The sequence below is a fragment of the Thalassophryne amazonica genome, chromosome 3, assembly GCF_902500255.1.
Source record: "Thalassophryne amazonica chromosome 3, fThaAma1.1, whole genome shotgun sequence".
Classification (NCBI taxonomy): Eukaryota; Metazoa; Chordata; class Actinopteri; order Batrachoidiformes; family Batrachoididae; genus Thalassophryne; species Thalassophryne amazonica.
The window spans coordinates 65,950,287-65,968,361 of record NC_047105.1 but is presented as its reverse complement, the minus strand read 5'-3'; the positions used below and the strand labels follow the sequence as shown (position 1 = coordinate 65,968,361).

Sequence of the window (18,075 nt, the reverse complement as noted above, 5' to 3'; positions counted from 1 at the left end):
GGCAGACCGGGGTGGTGGTCCCTCTGTTTAAGAAGGGGGACTGGAGGGTGTGTTCCAACTATAGGGGATCACACTCCTCAGCCTCCCCAGTAAGGTCTATTCCAGAGTACTTGAGAGGAGAATTCGACCGATGTCGAAACCTCGGATTCAGGAGGAGCAGTGTGGTTTTCGTCCTGGTCGCGGCACACTGGACCAGCTCTACACACTCCATCGGGTGCTCGAGGGTTCATAGGAGTTCGCCCAACCAGTCCACATGTGTTTTGTGGATCTGGAAAAGGCGTTTGACCGTGTCCCTCGGGGCACCCTGTGGGGGGTGCTCCGGGAGTACAGGGTCTGGGGTCCTTTGCTAAGGGCCTAACCGGTCCCTGTACGACTGCAGCAGCAGCTTGGTTTGCATTGCCGGTAGTAAGTCAAACCTGTTTCCAGTGCACGTTAGCCTCCACCAGGGCTGCCCTTTGTCACCGGTTCTGTTCATTATTTTTATGGACAGAATTTCTAGGCGCAGCCAGAGTGTAGAGGGGGTCTGGTTTGGGAACCACAGAATCTCGTCTCTGCTGTTTGCAGACGATGTGCTTCTGTTGGCTTCGTCAAATCAGGACCTTCAGTGTGCACTGGGGTGGTTTGCAGCCTAGTGTGAAGCGTCCGGGATGAGAATCAGCACCTCCAAATCCAAGGCCATGGTTCTCGACCGGAAAAAAGGTGCTTTGCCCTCTTCAGGTCGGTGGAGTGTCCTTGCCTCAAGTGGAGGAGTTTAAGTATCTCGGGGTCTTGTGCACGAGTGAGGGACGGATGGAGCGTGAGATCGATAGACGGATCGGTGCAGCATCTGCAGTGATGCGGTTGCTGTATCGGACCATCGTGGTGAAGCGAGAGCTGAGTAGGGGGGCAAAGCTCTCGATTTACCGATCGATCTACGTTCCAATCCTCATCTATGGTCATGAGATTGGCTCATGACTGAAAGAACGAGATCGTGAGTACAAGCGGCCGAGATGAGTTTCCTCCGCAGGGTGGCTGGGTGCTCTCTTAGAGATAGGGTGAGGAGCTCGGAGTCGAGCCGCTGCTCCTCCACATCGAAGGAGTCAGTTGAGGTGGCTCTGGCATCTTTTCCGGATGCCCCCTGGACGCCTTGCTGGAGAGGTGTTCCGGGCACGAGGCCCAGAACACCGAAGGCCCGGAACCCCGAGGCCTCCTCCCACTGGAGGGACTACATCTCTCGGCTGGCTTGGGAATGCCTTGGGGTTCCCCCGGAGGAGCTGGGGGAGGTGTGTGTGGATCCGGAGGTCTGGGCGGCTTTGCTTGAGCTGCTGCCCCCGTGACCCGACTCCGGATAAAGCAGAAGAAAATGGATGGATGGATGGATGTTCATAGTCAGGTACAAAAAAAATGGTTGTGACCTCTATAGTTACAGTAGTGTTCTCCATCAGTAGAACTGTACTGGAAGGATTTTTGTTGTTGTTGTTGTTATTCAGTTTCAGCTATTTTAAGCCATAAAGTTGTGAATAGGGGCATGTTGTCTTTGAATGACAGTGGCATGCCGGACGTGGCCTGCAAGCAAAGGCTGTTCTCTGCTGTTGACACAACGTGGTTGAGTCAACTTTCCTTTCTGAGCATTTAGTACACATATCTGAAGTAATGTGGCTTGCTGTGCAGGTAAAGGTACTAATCCACTGTCAAAGAAGTTTGTACTTCACTATTTCCATTGTGTGACATTTTAGTAATATGTATATGGTGTGGACATGAAGCTCTTCAGCATGTAACCACGTCATTTAGGTCCTTCAGACTTTTTTGAGTAAATGGTTCTTGGGAGCATTAGCTAAAACCTTTCAGCTTCTGCGGGGGCTCCGCCCCACAGACCCCCTAATTACAGCCCTCTTAACCCCCTACCACTTTAAGCATTTTTTAAAAACTTTTCAGCTAGTTGACAGTAGGGCTGTACAATATGGACAAATTATCGTATCTCAATATTGTCACATCAATATGATATACGATATGACTGTGATTTCACACAAAGTGCAGCAACAGTGAAAATTAAACATTCTTAAACAAAACAGTAAAATACCACACTCGAGGAAATCCTTCTCTACACCACTTCACCAGGAAGCTGTATTTTATATTTTTAATTAATTTATATCAAGTTGTAGACATTTGCTTTGAGTTTGAGCTTAAGGAAGTTAACGTTAGATTTATTTATTTATTTATTTATTTATTTATTTATTTATTTGCATTTGAAATGGCATAAACAAATTGAAATGTGTGAAATGCCAAGTGTTCCAATACTTTTGAATACAGTTGAGAAACACTCCATGGCATGTGTATTTTTAAGTGAAATTCATCCTGGTGTCACTCAGAGGATAACATTAAGGAGGTTATTTATAAAGAGCTGTCTGCTCCTTTAAAAATCACTGGAGACACATGCAACCCAAATTAAATGCTGCGTTAAACAACTTGGACCTCATTTCTGGCATAAAATCGGACGTTTACTCACCAATATAAGATTGGTGTGATTAGAAGTTCACAGTTCAAACGACGTGTTCAGTTCAAATTTGAGGCAAACATTTTTCTTCTACTACTAGGTGGATTAGAACTTTTTATATAACGGCTGACTGGATGCTTGTCATTTCATTGGTGTTCCTGTATGTCACATGACATGGATTATCCGTTTACGGAGCCTACCTAGGACATGTGGTTAATTTTTTTGGCCCAGATTATTGTGTAGCCTTGTAATGCTTTTGCATTCCTTCACAATACCTTTTGCATTCCCTCACAATATTATTGTGTTCCCTCGCAATAGTTTTTTGTGTTCCCTCGCAGTAATTTTTGAGTCCATATTTCCAGCCATGCGACACACAGGTTCGTTGAATCGTTGGATGGATTGCACATCATGGATAACCAGAACTTGATTTAGTTTTACTTTAAACCTGGGGCTCACATACAATAATATACTGGAGGCTTGTCTGTGAGACACAATGTGATTAGTGCATGAATACTCTGAACCATATTTTAAAGAAAAATGGTCTGTTTCGGCAGAGATATCACTGTTGTATAAATAAACTATATTTCATATGGAGTCTTACAGCTGTGCAAGTTGTAGCAACCTACTCCCTCATCTCACGGGATCCCATTCTCTCCTGAATCCTGTTGCTGTGTGTGTGTGTGTGTGTGTGTGTGTGTGTGTGTGTGTGTGTGTGTGTGTGTGTGTGTGTGTGTGTGTGTGTGTGTGTGTGTGTGTGTGTGTGTGTGTGTGTGTGCGTGCGTGCGTGCGTGCGCACATATGCGTTCAGTCTCCCCCCACCTGATTCCACTCACTGTGTGTTCTGATAGTCATGTGCTTTATTATGATATTAGGTTATTGCGAGGGAATGTCAAAACTATTGGGAGGGAACGCAATAATATTGCGAGGGAATGCAAAAGGTATTGCAAGGGAACGCAATAATATTGCGAGAGAACGCGAGCGGGGGACAATGACGCTACCGAGACGATGATTTGATTGAGCTAACTGATGCTGCTAATTCTTGGAACACACACATACACACACACAAAATCCACTCCGCTGTCAGCTGTCTGGAGGCATGAAGAGCTGTTCAGATGAAAAGCTGACATGATTTTTGGCTGGACTGAGGAACTACACAAAGTCTTTTTTTTTCTTTTTTTTATGGAAGTCTGAAGTCAGTGCACAGCATCACTGGACTACACATCACAATTTGGACTTTAGCAGCAGTGGAACACCAAAATGTAAGTCCCATTTCTGTTGTTTATAAATTAATAAAATATCAAATGACAAGGATCTAATTTAGCTGTTATATAAAATAAATAATGAATGTTTTTACATTCTTTCAAAGGAACGAATATTTATTCAGTGAAAGTTGGACCAAACTATTCAGTGAGGCGAATGAAATATTCATACTATTGAACTCATAAACATTCATTATTTGTATATTGTGACACACAGCACCAACTACTGGACAGGAGGAACCTAGTAGTCCATGTGACTCACTGATTTCAAATGCAGCTCTTTTAACCACACGTGTGGTGCCGTAACATGTCAATCATCTGTTTCCAATCAGATTTCAGGGGAGTCCAGTGCAACCCTGGCCTCTGCTGTAGCTCCACCCATGCCAGGAAGTGTTCAACATTTAACATTTCCTGTTTCACTGTGAGTCAAAATTTGGCATTTCCTGTTTCAGTGTGAGCTTTTCACTGAGGTCCCGCAAGATTCCATGGGATCTCGTCTGTCAATCCAGGCAGTGTCGATCCAGGAAGTGTTTGACATTTGACATTTTCTGTTTCACTGTGGACTCAAAATTTGGCATTCCCTGTTTGGCCCACAGTGTACCATGAGTGAGCTTCGTGCTGCTAGCATGATATTTTGTTTGTATTACTTAATATATGTGAGCCCGGGGTGTCACGGTACACCAAAGTCAATGTTCGGTTCATATTTGTGTTTAAGGTTTGGTATGAGTTTGAATTTTACATATATAGTAGATTTAATCTGTGAGCAGCAGAGAGCTGCTATCAGGCAGATTAGCACTGTGAAACCAAGTGTAAATGTAAACTTCCTTTTTTCATTGAATGTTGGTGAATTGGATTACATCTCATCTCTCGAGTTGGGATGAATTTATTGTGCAGTGTGTTAAGTGTTTTGTTTGTTTTTTTTTTTTGTTGTTGTTGTCGTTGTTTGTTTTGTGTGGTCAAACCTGAGGGTCTGGCCCCCTCTCCTGCACAGAGTGTGAAACTAGAGGGATCCAGAGTCTGTGGACAGAGATGAGAATGAAATGTTTGTGAATTATGGAAACAAATGCGCACATTTAATCATACTGTGCAGAGTAGTACCGTGTATTCTGTGACAGTTCTGTGCATCGAACCATCACGTGAGTACCATAGCAGTTCAAGAGACACACAAGGTTAGCACTAATTAGCACTTGGTGACAGTAGGTCCACTAGTGTTGCGATGGTTGCTAAAGCTATATGCCAGTTTTATGGTTTAATACCTGCATATTAACCATCCGTTAGGAAAACTACAACACAGTCCACAAAAATATCCGTAATCAAACATGAACCAAAGTTAGCCCATTAGCTTAGCTTTGTTTGTTTGGGAACGTGAGGTAGGAGGTGTGTTCAGCTTAATTTGTCCCACCTACATCACACCGGCCTTGCACGTGCTCCATCATGTCATAGTAAGCGAAATGAAACAGAAATTATAAATGAAACAATAAGTTAGTTAACTTTTCCATTATGATAACAGTTGTGTGACTCCTTTGAGAATGATGGAGCCTGACTTTGGATGCAAAAACATCCATAGATCCAATATTAAGAGGTTCAACATCTGGATTTTCTTAGTGTGCTACAAAGCTAAATTGAGGCTTTGGTCTTTGCCTTCTCCTCTCAGCTCTTTGCTCTCTTTGTTACAGAGGTGTGTCAGCCAAGACAGTCCCACAACATCCAGAGACTTAAGGTACTCAGGACAGACTTCATCCACCCCAGGAGCCTTGCCACCGAGGAGCTTTCTAACCACCTCGGTGACTTCGGCCTGGGTAATGGATGAGTCTACCTCTGAGTCACCAGTCTCTGCTTCCTCTTCGGAAGACGTGACGATGGGATTGAGGAGATCCTCGAAGTATTCCTTCCACCGCTTGACAATATCCCCAGTCAGGGTCAACAGCTCCCCACCTGCACCGTAGACAGTGCTGGTGGAGAGCTGCTCCCGCCTCCTAAGGCGTCGGACGGTTTGCCAGAATTTCTTCGAGGCCGACCGACAGTCCCTCCTCCATGGAGTTTTTGCCTCTGTGACTGCACAGGCTGCAGCACGCTTGGCCTGCCGGTACCTGTCAGCTACCTCTGGGGTCCCACCTACCAACAAGGATAGTAGGACTCCTTCTTCAGCTTGACAGCATCCCTTACTTCCGGCGTCCACCAACAGGTTCAGGGATTGCCGCCGCGACAGGCACCAGAGACCTTGTGACCACAGCTACGAGTGGTCGCAGTCGACAGTGGAGGTGGAGAACATGGTCCACTTGGACTCCATGTCTCCAACCTCCCCCTGGATCTGGGAGAAGCTCTCCAGGAGGTGGGAGTTGAAGACCTCGCTGACAAAGGGTTCCGCCAGTCCTTCCCAGCAGACCCTCATGATACGTTTGGGCCTGCCAGGTCTTACCGGCTTCCTTCCTTCTCAGTGGATCCAACTCACCACCAGGTGGTGATCGGTCGACAGCTCAGCCCCTCTCTTCACTCGAGTGTTCAAGACACGTGGCCGAAGGTCAGATGATACAACTACAAAGTCGATCATCGACCTCCGGCTCAGGGTGTCCTGGTGCCACGTGCACTTAGGGACACCCTTGTGCTCGAACCATGGTGTTCGTGATGGACAAACTGTGACTAGCACAGAAGTCCAACAACTGAACACCACTCAGGTCAGATCAAGGGAGGCCATGCCTTCCCGATCCACCCCCCTCCAGATCTCACTGTCGTTGCCCATGTGGGCATTGAAATCCCCCAGGAGAACAATGGAGTCCCCAGTCGAAGCGCTATCTAGTACCCCTCCCAGGGACTCCAAGAAGGTCAGGTACTCTGCACTGCTGCTCGGATCGGCCCGTAGGCCGAGACAATGAGAGACCTGTCCCCCGACCCGAAGGCATAGGGACACGACCCTCTCGTTCACCGGAGTGAACTCCAACACATGGCAACTTGAGCTGGGGAGCAATCTCCCATGGGCAACGCCAGAAAAGTGGAGCGTCCACCCCCTCTCCAGGAGTTGGGTACCATAGCCCAAGCTGTGCATGGAGGTGAGCCCGACTATCTCTAGTCGGTATCTCTTAACCTCCTGCACAAGCTCAGGCTCCTTCCCCCCCCCAGCGAGGTGACATTCCATGTCCCAACAGCCAGGGGCTGTGAGCGCGGACCAGGCCGCCGGGCCACCCGCCCTCGACCACCACCCAATCCTCTCTGCACCCGACCCCCGTGGCCCCCTCTGCAGGTGGTGAACCCACAGGAGGGCGGGCCCACGTTGCTCGTTCGGGCTGAGCCCGGCCGGGCCCCATGAACTAAGGCCCGACCACCAGGCGCTCGCGCGCGAGCCCAACCCCTGGCTCCAGGGCAGGGCCCCGGCTCCACCATAACCGGGCGACGTCTCAGTCCTTGATTTTTTACTGGTCATGGGAGCTTCTGAACTGCCCTTAAGTCTGGTATCTGGATGTGTAAAGTTAAAAAAAAAAGCATGTGAAATTGGCATAAACATCAACATTATAAGCTGGCTGCTCACGAGGAAATACATGAAATTGTCCGCTCTGCAGTGATAGGAAAAACTAAGAATTAGTTTACCTGAGGTTTTTAAAAATTAACCAGTGAAATATTTAAAAGTGTACAGCCTTTGGGTTTTTTTTCACGCTAACTTCAGCTAACTCAAAGCTAACTTCTGCTCTTGTCAAAAGCTCATGTACACACACACCCATGCCCTCCTGCAGATGCAGTTAAAATTAAATATTGTTTCTGATTGACTGACTGATTGATAGATGGATTTATTGAACACGTACAAATTACACTAAGACAATAGGAGCTTAATAACTAATTAAACACTGCAAATTATAAATAAGACAATGCTCATACAGCTGAGGGTATTTTAGCATTGCATTATTTTTAGATTTCACACATTCTCAAGAAATGTTGGTTTCTCAGAATACAAAGGATAGAGAACCATGCCTTACTTTTTCTTGGTCAGGCTCAAACTTCTCAATTGCCCCTCCTATGTATGTGAGTGTGTCTGCTTTTGTTGACCTACTGCCAACCAGCTGTAAGCATGGGAAACACCCCATACGCACACACACACACACACACACACACCCTACACAGCCCCCTGTCAGTGTAGCTCAAAACTTACTGGAAAGAATTAAAGTTCAAGCAAACATAAGTAAAGTCTGGTGTCCGCCAACCTAATGCTACCCCCTAAAGATCGGTCCCACCCTGCCTTCACTGTGCATGTGTCATTTCAGACCACAGCGCGTCATTCTGAGCGTCAGTAGTGACTCAGTGATTATCGCCTCATTTCTTCTTAAAATGGTCTTGTTTCTGCTTAAAAACTGACTTTAGAAAGATATAAGAGGTTTTACTTTGGTCATCTGATGGTTAATAATCACATTATTTCCTTTGACCTCTTTGAGTGAACAGACTCAGACTCAGACATGCTGCTGTGGTCTGAAATGACGCATGTGCAGTGAAGGCAGGGCGGACCAATTTTTAGGGGGGACCGTTCGGTCTCCGACACCGGTAACCAGGATTAGAGTTCAACAGTCAAGATCAAAGGTCGGTGACCAGGGTTAAGATCAATAATGAAGATCAAACCCTTCCACCATGCAACACTTCCACACGTGGGTGTGTGTGTGTCTCACATGATCACATCTAATTTCCTAACTGATCTTTGACAAGCGTTTTTGACAGTTGAACATGTCATGAAATGTTCCCAATCTACTGTTATTTTGTCATAATTTTCAGCAGTTTTGACTGTAGAACTTTAGTAACGAAAAGCTGTTGCTTGTTAGGAGTTTAATTATATGCAGTTATATGAAAGTGTGAAGTATTTTACTGCGGGTGCTGCAGCCCTGCAGGCGAGGTGTTTATGGCTGAAACATGTTTTATATGTGGGGGGTTTGTTTTTCCTCAGATGATGAAACCATACTCCACTTTGTTTACTGGCAGCTTATCACATCTGGCTTTTCTACAACAGCTAAAAGAAAACTGACACTGTATTCCACAGAGGGAACTCCAGCACTTTCAGTGGGAGGAAGGTCAGCTGCTGGCACAGAGGGCCACACTGTATTTATTGTTAAATCAATGCGTACATAATACAATAATGGGATTAGGGATGCTACATCCCACTCAACACGTGTTCCACCAAAAAAATTAAGTGATGAGTCACTGTGACATTATCACCTACACTGATTTATCTTAGTGGCGAAAAGAGTGAATCTGGTTGCAATGATGATGCAGCACAAGTGATGCAACACTGAAGCGGCAGAGTTCTCTTCAACTGATACCTGATGAAACCATAAGTGATGCACCCACACGCAGGTTGGCAGCTGGGAGGATGTCACAGAACTTTAAAATCAACTCTTTCACCTCTAAACTTTGCTTTTAACAGAAACATTTCCATAAATTTGTGGCACTTCAAGGATGTTCTACATGAAACTCCAAACACCTTTAAATGGCCCCTTTAATTTCACACATTCTCAGGTTTATATACTGACAGACATCAGGGTATTTAATCATATTGTGTCTGTTGAACATACAGAATAGATTTTTCACATCAGAAAAATTTGATGCATGCACTGGAACTGCTTTCTAACAAGAATATGTTTGGCTTCAGTGCAAATCCTGTTCATCTGAGCTGACAACAGCCTCTGTCCTACACAGTGAGCAAATCACAACGTTTTTGCAGCAACCTTTCAATTAAAAATTGTTACATGTGTAATCACTAAACACAAATATTTGTTTGAGTACCGTTTTTAGGTGTGCTAACTCATGAAGAGTGTGGTGTGTGTGGTGTGTGTGTGTGTGTGTGTGTGTGTGGTGTGTTGTGTGGTTGTGTGTGTGTGTGTGTGTGTGTGTGTGTGTGTGTGTGTGTGTGTGGTGTGTGTGTGTGTATATATATATATATATATACTAGCAGTCTTTTGACAAGTACTGTATATACTTTTTAACATAGGATCTGTTATGATCCCATGTGTCTTCATTGTTTCATCCCTTTTTAAAGCTTTTTTTAACCTCATGCACTTCCATTGTTTTCACTGTTGGTCAAACCCTTCCACCATACAAAAATTCTGTGTGTGTGTGTGTGTGTGTGTGTGTGTGTGTGTGTGTGTGTGTGTGTGTGTGTGTGTGTGTGTGTGTGTGTGTGTGTGTGTGTGTGTGTGTGTGTGTGTGTGTGTGTGTGTGTGTAGATAAGGGCTGACAGATGTCTTTCACGCTTGTTAGAATATACTTGGATAGATACCAGAGGTGATTAGATTTTAGTGTACTCTGGTCAAAGATCAATGTTGTTGTTGCCTTCACCTGCTCCCATTTTTTCAGGGTCACCACAGTAGATCCACCACAGTTAAGCATTGGCATTTGGCACGTTTTACTCCGGATGCCCATCCTGATGCAATTCCAAGTCTACCTGGAGAAATACACAACCCCTGGAAACATGGCAGCTGATTACAGACGAGTAAGCTTGACTTCCCATATCATCAAGTTAATGGAGAGCACCATTAAAGATTGCCATTGTGGAACATCTCAGGAAGCACAAACTGGTGCTGATTTGCAACATGGTTTCACCCAGGTTAGATCATGCCACACAAATCTGCTGTTGTTTCTGAAACTGGTGACCAAGTACATCGACAGGGGATTCTCGGTAGATGTTATTTACCTTGACTTCGGTAATGCCCCGGTCACACGGCACACTGGTTAGGTTAGCCATCAACTTCACCCAAGTGGTTTCACTGATTAACATCACTTTGAGCAGAGGGATCAGTTCAACAATGAATCACCTGGTGGAGTTGGTGATTACAAAGTGAACCTGACCCTCTTGGCACTTTCTAGAATCGGTTTGACACCTATGACATAGGTGATGAAGTCATGAATTGGGTTGAGGCATGGCTGGGCCATAGACAGCAGAGAGTAGTGGTAAATGGAACCAAGTCTAGTTGGACAGGTATACTTAGTGGTGTCCCACAGAGGTCGGTGCTTGGACCTGTATTATTCATCATTTACATCAATGAAAATATCTCAAGCAAGATCCTGAAGTTCACAGATGATACGAAGATGTTGAGAATAGTGGCAACAGTAGGGGAGGCATTCACTCTTGCCGAGGTCAAAAGACCTCGGCAAGCTTGTAGAATGGTCAGAAGGATAGCAGATGATGTCTAACATAGCCAAGTGTATGTGTGTGCACATGGGTCATGAAAACCCCACAAATGACTTTTTTATGTGTGATGAGTGGATTGAAGCTGTAGAAGAAAAGGACTTGGACGTTATTTTCCATAAGTCCCTGAGCTGCAGCAAGCAATGTGCTGAGGCTTGTAAACTACACAGTAGTCTACAAGAATATGTACAACATGGTCAAGCTCACAAGTTGCAAGTCGCTGGTTCGACCACATTTCAAATATTGTGTCCATCTTCAGAGTAATATACTGTAGCTCTCATAGACAATGTACAGAGACATGCACTGAGAATGATGTCAGGTCTCAAATATGACAAACGGCTACAAGATGCTGGCTTCACAATTCTGGAGTCAAGAAGACTTGATAGACTTGATAGTCCAGTATGTATTTTGTCCTCCCCAGAATTGCGGTGCATTTTGTCAGTTTCGATCTGACGTGGCTGTCTATGATCACTCCAAGAAATTTATTTTGGTATACTCTTTGTGTGTACATATTGTTGATAATCAGGTCTACTTGAACATTCGTGGAATTTCTTCCAAGAAATTATTTTGGTATACTCTTTGTGTGTACGTATTGTTGATAATCAGGTCTACTTGAACATTTGTGGAATTTCTTCCAAACATCATCTTGTTTTCTCTAAATTCAGTAATTTGTTTTTGTTGAACCATAATTTTACTTTATTCATTTCTGTCATGATCAGCTCCAAAGTCTGCTGCAAGCTCTCACACAGAACAAAAAAAATATTTGTATCATCTGCAAACAATAGAAATCTCAATAACTTTGAAACATTACAATATTATTGATGTATAAAATAAACAGCTTAGGTCCTAATATTGACCCTTGTGGTACCCCACAAGTGATATCCATGTAGTGTGATTTGTGTTCACCCATTTGTACATATGTTTCCTGTGTCTTAGACAGCTCCTCAGCCAGCTCAACCCAATCCCTCTAATATCCATACCTTTCCATTTTGTCTAATAATATTTTATGATCAATAGTGTCAAAAGCTTTGCTTAAATCAAGGAATACACCCAGAGCAAGTTTTCTGTTGTCAACATTATTTGTGATTTCTTCTATTAGCTGTATGACTGCCAATGCTGTTGATCTGCCTGCTCGGAATCCATATTGATTATCAGTCAGCAAATGATGTTTTTCAATAAATATATCCAGTCTGTCATTAAAACGTTTTTCAAGTATCTTGGAGAACTGGGAGAGCAAAGAAACAGGCCTATAGTTTGTGAAATGGTGTCTATTTCCATATTTAAACAATGGTATTACTTTTGCTACTTCATTTTGTTGGGGAATTTCACCAGATTGGAATGGCAGGTTGCAAATATGGGTTAGTAGCTTTGCAATTCCTTCAATAACTGTTTTTACTGTATTCATGTCTATGCAATGCCAATCAGTGGATTTCTTTATCTTTAAAATTCTTACAATGTCTGTGATTTCTTTTTTATCAGCTGCTTTTAGGAAGATTGTACTTGGATTTCTATTCCCCATACTACTGTTAGCCCCACTCTCTGCTATCTCTAGCTCCTTGATTTTAGCCGCAATTCTGGACCCACATTTACAAAGAATTTGTTAAAACCATCAGCCACATTCTCCATGTTGTCTATGGGCTTGTTATTCTCAATGATGTATTCTGTGTAATTTGCATTTTTATGTCCATTTCTTATGATACCATTTAATACCATCCATATACCTTTCATTTTATTTTTATTTTATCCAATATTTTATTATAATATTCCTTTTTACATATCCTCATATATAGTTAACTTATTTTTATAGTTTTTATTCTTTACCTTCTGCTTCTGCTGTTTGGAGTTTTATGAACTTCCTATATAACATTTTTTTTTTTTTTTTTTTTTGCAGGCCTTTTGTAACCCTTTAGTGACCCATGGCCTGTTCTTGTATTTATGGTCATTATTGTATTGTTTACAGGGCAGTTTTTATCATATAAAAGATTAAATACATTGAGAAATTCATCATAGGCTATATTGATGTCTTTTACCTCATGTACCGTCTCCAGTTCTGTGCAATTAAATCTTTGTTTAGAGGTTACATTGCTTCCTCTGTTTTTACTCTTTTATATTTATCATTTCTTACATCTTTCCTCTGCCTGGAGCAATAATATACCACAAAGATAGGTAAATGGTCACTAATATCAGTTACCTGAAACCCACACTTTATGTTGTTTTCCATAGTGTTTGTGAATATATGTCAATTAGGGTGGCACAATGTGAAGTAATTCTGCTTGGCCTAGTAATTGTTGGATATCAACCCATGCTATACACTGAATTGATAAATTCCTCTGTCATGTTATGGTTTTTGGTGTTTAGAAGATTAATATCAAATCACCACATATGAACATATATTTTGTGTATATTTGGTGAACATACGAGGTCTGTCCATAAAGTAACGTACCTTTTTATTTTTTTCAAAAACTATATGAATTTCATTCATATGTTTTTACGTCAGACATGCTTGAACCCTCGTGCGCATGTGTGAGTTTTTCCACGCCTGTTGGTGACGTCATTCGCCTGTGAGCACGCCTTGTGGAAGGAGTGGTCCCGCCCCCTCGTCGATTTTCATTGTCTGGAAATGGCGGAATGAAAGGACTTTTTTTCCATCAGAATTTTTTCAGAAGCTGTTAGAGACTGGCACCTAGAAACCATTCAAAAAATTTATCTGGCTTTCAGTGAAAATTTTATGGGCTTCACAGAGAATAAGGACTTTAACTACAGGTTTAAGGACCCCTTTAAGGATGGTCGGTGCGCCGCGCTGCGAGCTGCGACGATGCGGCACAAACCACTGGATCATTTCTAAGCTGATGGCTCTGTGGATACAAGACCGTCGTGTGCAATTTCTCTGGTTATCACAAGACCTGGACATCAGCCATTTTCCGGCAGATTTCACTTTTAACAAGAGATTTTGTCATGGAAAGCCGCGCGGAGGCTTCGCGCGTCACGACCGATTCGGTGATGAAGCGAGACAAAGGAACACCTCCGTTTCGGAGTGTTAGAGGACAAGTTGGGACATGTCTATCTCGGCTTTCAGTGCTTACAAGTCGAGTGACTATAAGAGAAATTGTGGAGAGCTGGACATGTCCGAACTTGTCCTCTAACACTCCTCTAAGTGTTTTGAATCTTCCCTTGTTCTTAAGCAATCGAGCCTTTCTTGCGATAGCAGCATTTTTTTTTTTTTTTTTGTCAGATGCTCATTCAAATATACAAATATATTCAATATTGCAAATTGGATGATAATGACAGGTTTGTCTGTCTTGCTTCTTTGTGGGGTAGGGGGTGACAGGCTCCAATGGCTGTTCTTGTCTACCTCAATCCCTTTGGAGTGAAGGAAAGTGTCACCCTGTTGTTCCACCGATTCAGCATCCTCCACACTCTGCTCCTCTCCATTCTCCTCGCCACTGCTTGAACATATGACCCAAGTTTGGTCTCCAGACCGGTTACCATAATGTCATTTATACGAGTGTACTGTTCTAGATCAGCGACTCGGTTTTCCAGGAAAGTGATCCTTTTCTCCGTTTCCAAATTCTGCAGTCTAAGCGGTTTGACCTCTTCCACCAACTCCAGGATATTTTTTGCTGTAGCCGAACTGCAGAAACCTTCCTCTGCCAGACAATGAGGGACTTTTTGATCTCATAACTCCTCGAACGAAGGAGTCTTCTTCAGTGGCATTGTGTCCCTGATTGTAGCTGGATGACTACTGCTGCATTAGTAGCAGTTAGTCGCAACCAGCACGGGTAGCTCTGGCCTGGTGGTAGCTGGCTGCTGGAATAAAGGTTGAAGAGGATTTGCAGATCATTGTATTCTGTTTTTATTTACATTTTACACAACGTCCCAACTTCATTGGAAGTGGGGTTGTACCTTGGACCGGGTGTGTGTGTGGGGGGGGGGGAACACTTGAAATTTCCTTCAGGCACAATTTTCATGCTTTTGAGATGGATTGTATGTGATTTTCATAAGTGTACATGCATGCTGTAGAATGTGTATACTGTGTAGATTGTGCAACTGTGTTTGGGGTGTCAGGGTTTAGCAGTCAAGGTATTTTTGCTTTTAAAATCAGCCGTATCTGTTGGATACTTGTCCTCACTGCTTACCTACCTTTACCTATGGGTCCAAGCAGTGCTTGTGCAAGGCAAGGTCCACACACCAGTAACCCGCATTGGCTTGTGGGCTGAAATGTATTTCAGATGTGTAACACTGTATGGTGTAAATGAAGTAACATGAACTGAGGTCGCTGAGTCCTCTTGTACTTTTCAATTTTCAGACAGTTACACTGAAAGACACTGAGTAAAACTAAGTTACACAGTGAGCGCAGTTGTCCATCAAGTCACAGAGTGATTGTGCCTTCTGCTGTTAAAAATCTGTCAAGTAGCAAAATGTTTAAATTTTTGACTGTCGATTAAAATTGTGCAACCTAACTGCTGGCTCCTCCTGATGGGAACCTCTCGCTCCGAGCGACCTCACACCCTGTAGTGATAGAAACCTCTGTTCCTTATCAACCTCCATCGATCAAGCATGATCCAGAACTAACCTTGTGTGTGGTGAAAAGAAGCGTGAAAACTAGGCTTCGTCTGCAGCAGTCATGGCCAGCGAGTGCCCGTGCACAAACAGAGCTTTTTCAGGACAGGATAGCGTTGCACTTGAGGAGGACATTAAATATTCAGTCTCCTGCATCCTGGCCTGTGGGAAGGAGATGTTTGGAGCTAATTACTGCACTATGAGTGGACGTGCACGTTTGCTAGGGAAAGCAGTGCAGAAGTAGTTCTGATCAGATTCACACAGGTGTTTCAGTTTACCACCAACAGGAACGGGCCGGGTAGCTCCATGACCTCAAACACCAATCATTAACAAATAAGGAGGTTATGCAGCACAAGCTGCAAAACCCCTTTGACGGTGCACATATCATTCTACTAGTGCAGACTGATACATGCTCACCTAAGTGTATTTTTGGCTCTGCAACAAAGAGGGAATTTCCACTTTACAACTGTACAAAAGTATTCCAGTTCAATTTCTGATTTATGAAACAGCCTCACCACCCACTACACAAAACATACAGACACTTACTCACTAAGTTGCCTAATCAAAGAAACTCAGAGGTTTCACAAGTCGGTTGAGAAGTCACTGTCTTGTTTGATTATGGTGATGCCACATCATTATCTATATCTATACCTTCTATATCTACATACTAAGTGCAAAGGTCCCATTTTTTGACCTCAATGTTCTCTGGATCTGCTCACCTCACATATCTCTACACTCTCGTTCTTCTCATATCCTCTGTAGTTACAGACGCATGTCATGTTCTCTTTCACAAACCCCCCTTAATTGCCTACATTTTGTGGTAATTAGAACCACCAATCTGTGATATACTACCAATACAATACTTACGTAAAAAACCCCAATGGTCAAAACGACCCCCTGGGAGCAAGCACTTGGCGACAGTGGGAAGGAAAACTCCCTTTTAACAGGAAGAAAACTCCAGCAGAACCAGGCTCAGGAGGGGGCAGTCTTCTGCTGGGAATGGTTGGGGCTGAGGAGAGAACCAGGAAAAGACATGCTGGGAGGGGAGCACGAGATCAATCACTAATGATTAAATGCAGAGTGGTGCATACAGAGCAAAAAGAGAAAGAAACAGTGCATGTATGACATTCAATGCATTGTCACTGAGCACTGCTTTTTCTCCGTCCATATTTCATCAAGGTAGGTCATTAAAATTATCTGAGGATGTTTTCTAGGGCAAAAAACATAGTAATCATAATTATTCATCATAATTATTCAACATAATCTACATGGTTCGGGCGCTATGGGCCAGTTTTGACACAGAAAATAGCTCTGGGTAGAGCCCCCCCAAAAATGCTTAAAGTTTCATAGTTTTGTGAAAGCATTGCTTTTTAATTATTGCAAACAATGTCAGCGTGTTTTTATTACACTTTCTTTCCAGAATTTCTTACAATTTATTACAATTTTCTTTCCAGAACAATTTCCTTGAATTTCATGCATTTCTCATAATTTATTATAATCTGTCATTCCCATCTTACTTCAGTATACACTTGGTGGCGCTGTTACTGCTGCAACTGTCTTTTCGTGCCACATGGTGTTGTGATAGATAAATTTTATTTACAACTTATAACATAATCAGAAAAAATTAAATGTTACATTCATTTTCATTACACTACAGAGTCAGACATTTCATAATAGGACTTAAAAAAAAAAGATGAAGTTTAACCTTCTTAAATAAGGTCTTACTGTGTCTGTTAAAGCTGCTATTTCAAAATGCTTTGAAAGCTTTCTTTTGGAAGCTAATACGTTGTCTCAGTATACTGCTGCACACTTTCCTGGGTCAGTGACTCACAATTAGTACACTCTCTTCACCATTCGAAGGATGGGTACTTTGCTAGTATTAAAAATTTGGATGCAGGGACAGTCATTCCAGTGGTGGGGGAAGCCAGGGCACAGTGGATTATAAATGTTGTTTTGTGGCAGCATAAACACATTATGCATAGGTTTAGGTCATTCTATTGTGGATTATATCCACAATAGAATGACCAATGACCACAATAGAATTATTGTTTATAAGGCTGTGTTATTTATGTCTCTACAAGTGTAATTTACCGGTGTTTAAAATTGATTTTAAAATTTTTGATTCACTGTGCCCCAGACACTAATTGACGGGGCACAGTGAATCAGTGTCCAGGGCACAGTAATCAACTTAGAATATAATGAAAAATCATATGATCATAAAGATTTCTTCAAAATTATTAAATAATGCTGATGCATATACAAACTATAATCCAGCAAACCAGCTATGTAATGTGTGAGTGTCTTATATAGTGATATAAGTCCTTTAGAAAACTATTATGAATACAGCTGCCATAATTTCTGTTCAAACGTGAAAACAGTTGTTTATATACACAAAATATAGAAATAAATGTATAAGCTTCAACAAGTAATATTTGTCATCTACTTGATACTGGGGCTTAGCAGATCACTTCCTAGACTGATTCACTGTGCCCGGATTCACTGTGCACCGGGTGCATGTGACACACGTGCCATGTTATCAAATAGCTGATAGTCTGGAGAAGACATAACACATAGGACATAGCTGGATGGGGTAGTCTTCTAACTAATAATTTTTTGGGCCACCTTTG

At 42.8% G+C, this 18,075-nt stretch overlaps 1 protein-coding gene across 1 annotated transcript in view; it reads left to right on the top strand.

The window, feature by feature from the left end:
* Positions 1-18,075, top strand: part of LOC117506922 (potassium voltage-gated channel subfamily B member 1-like) — a 168,190-nt gene that overhangs the window by 94,931 nt on the left and 55,184 nt on the right. The gene's annotated exons all lie outside the window — the stretch shown is intronic.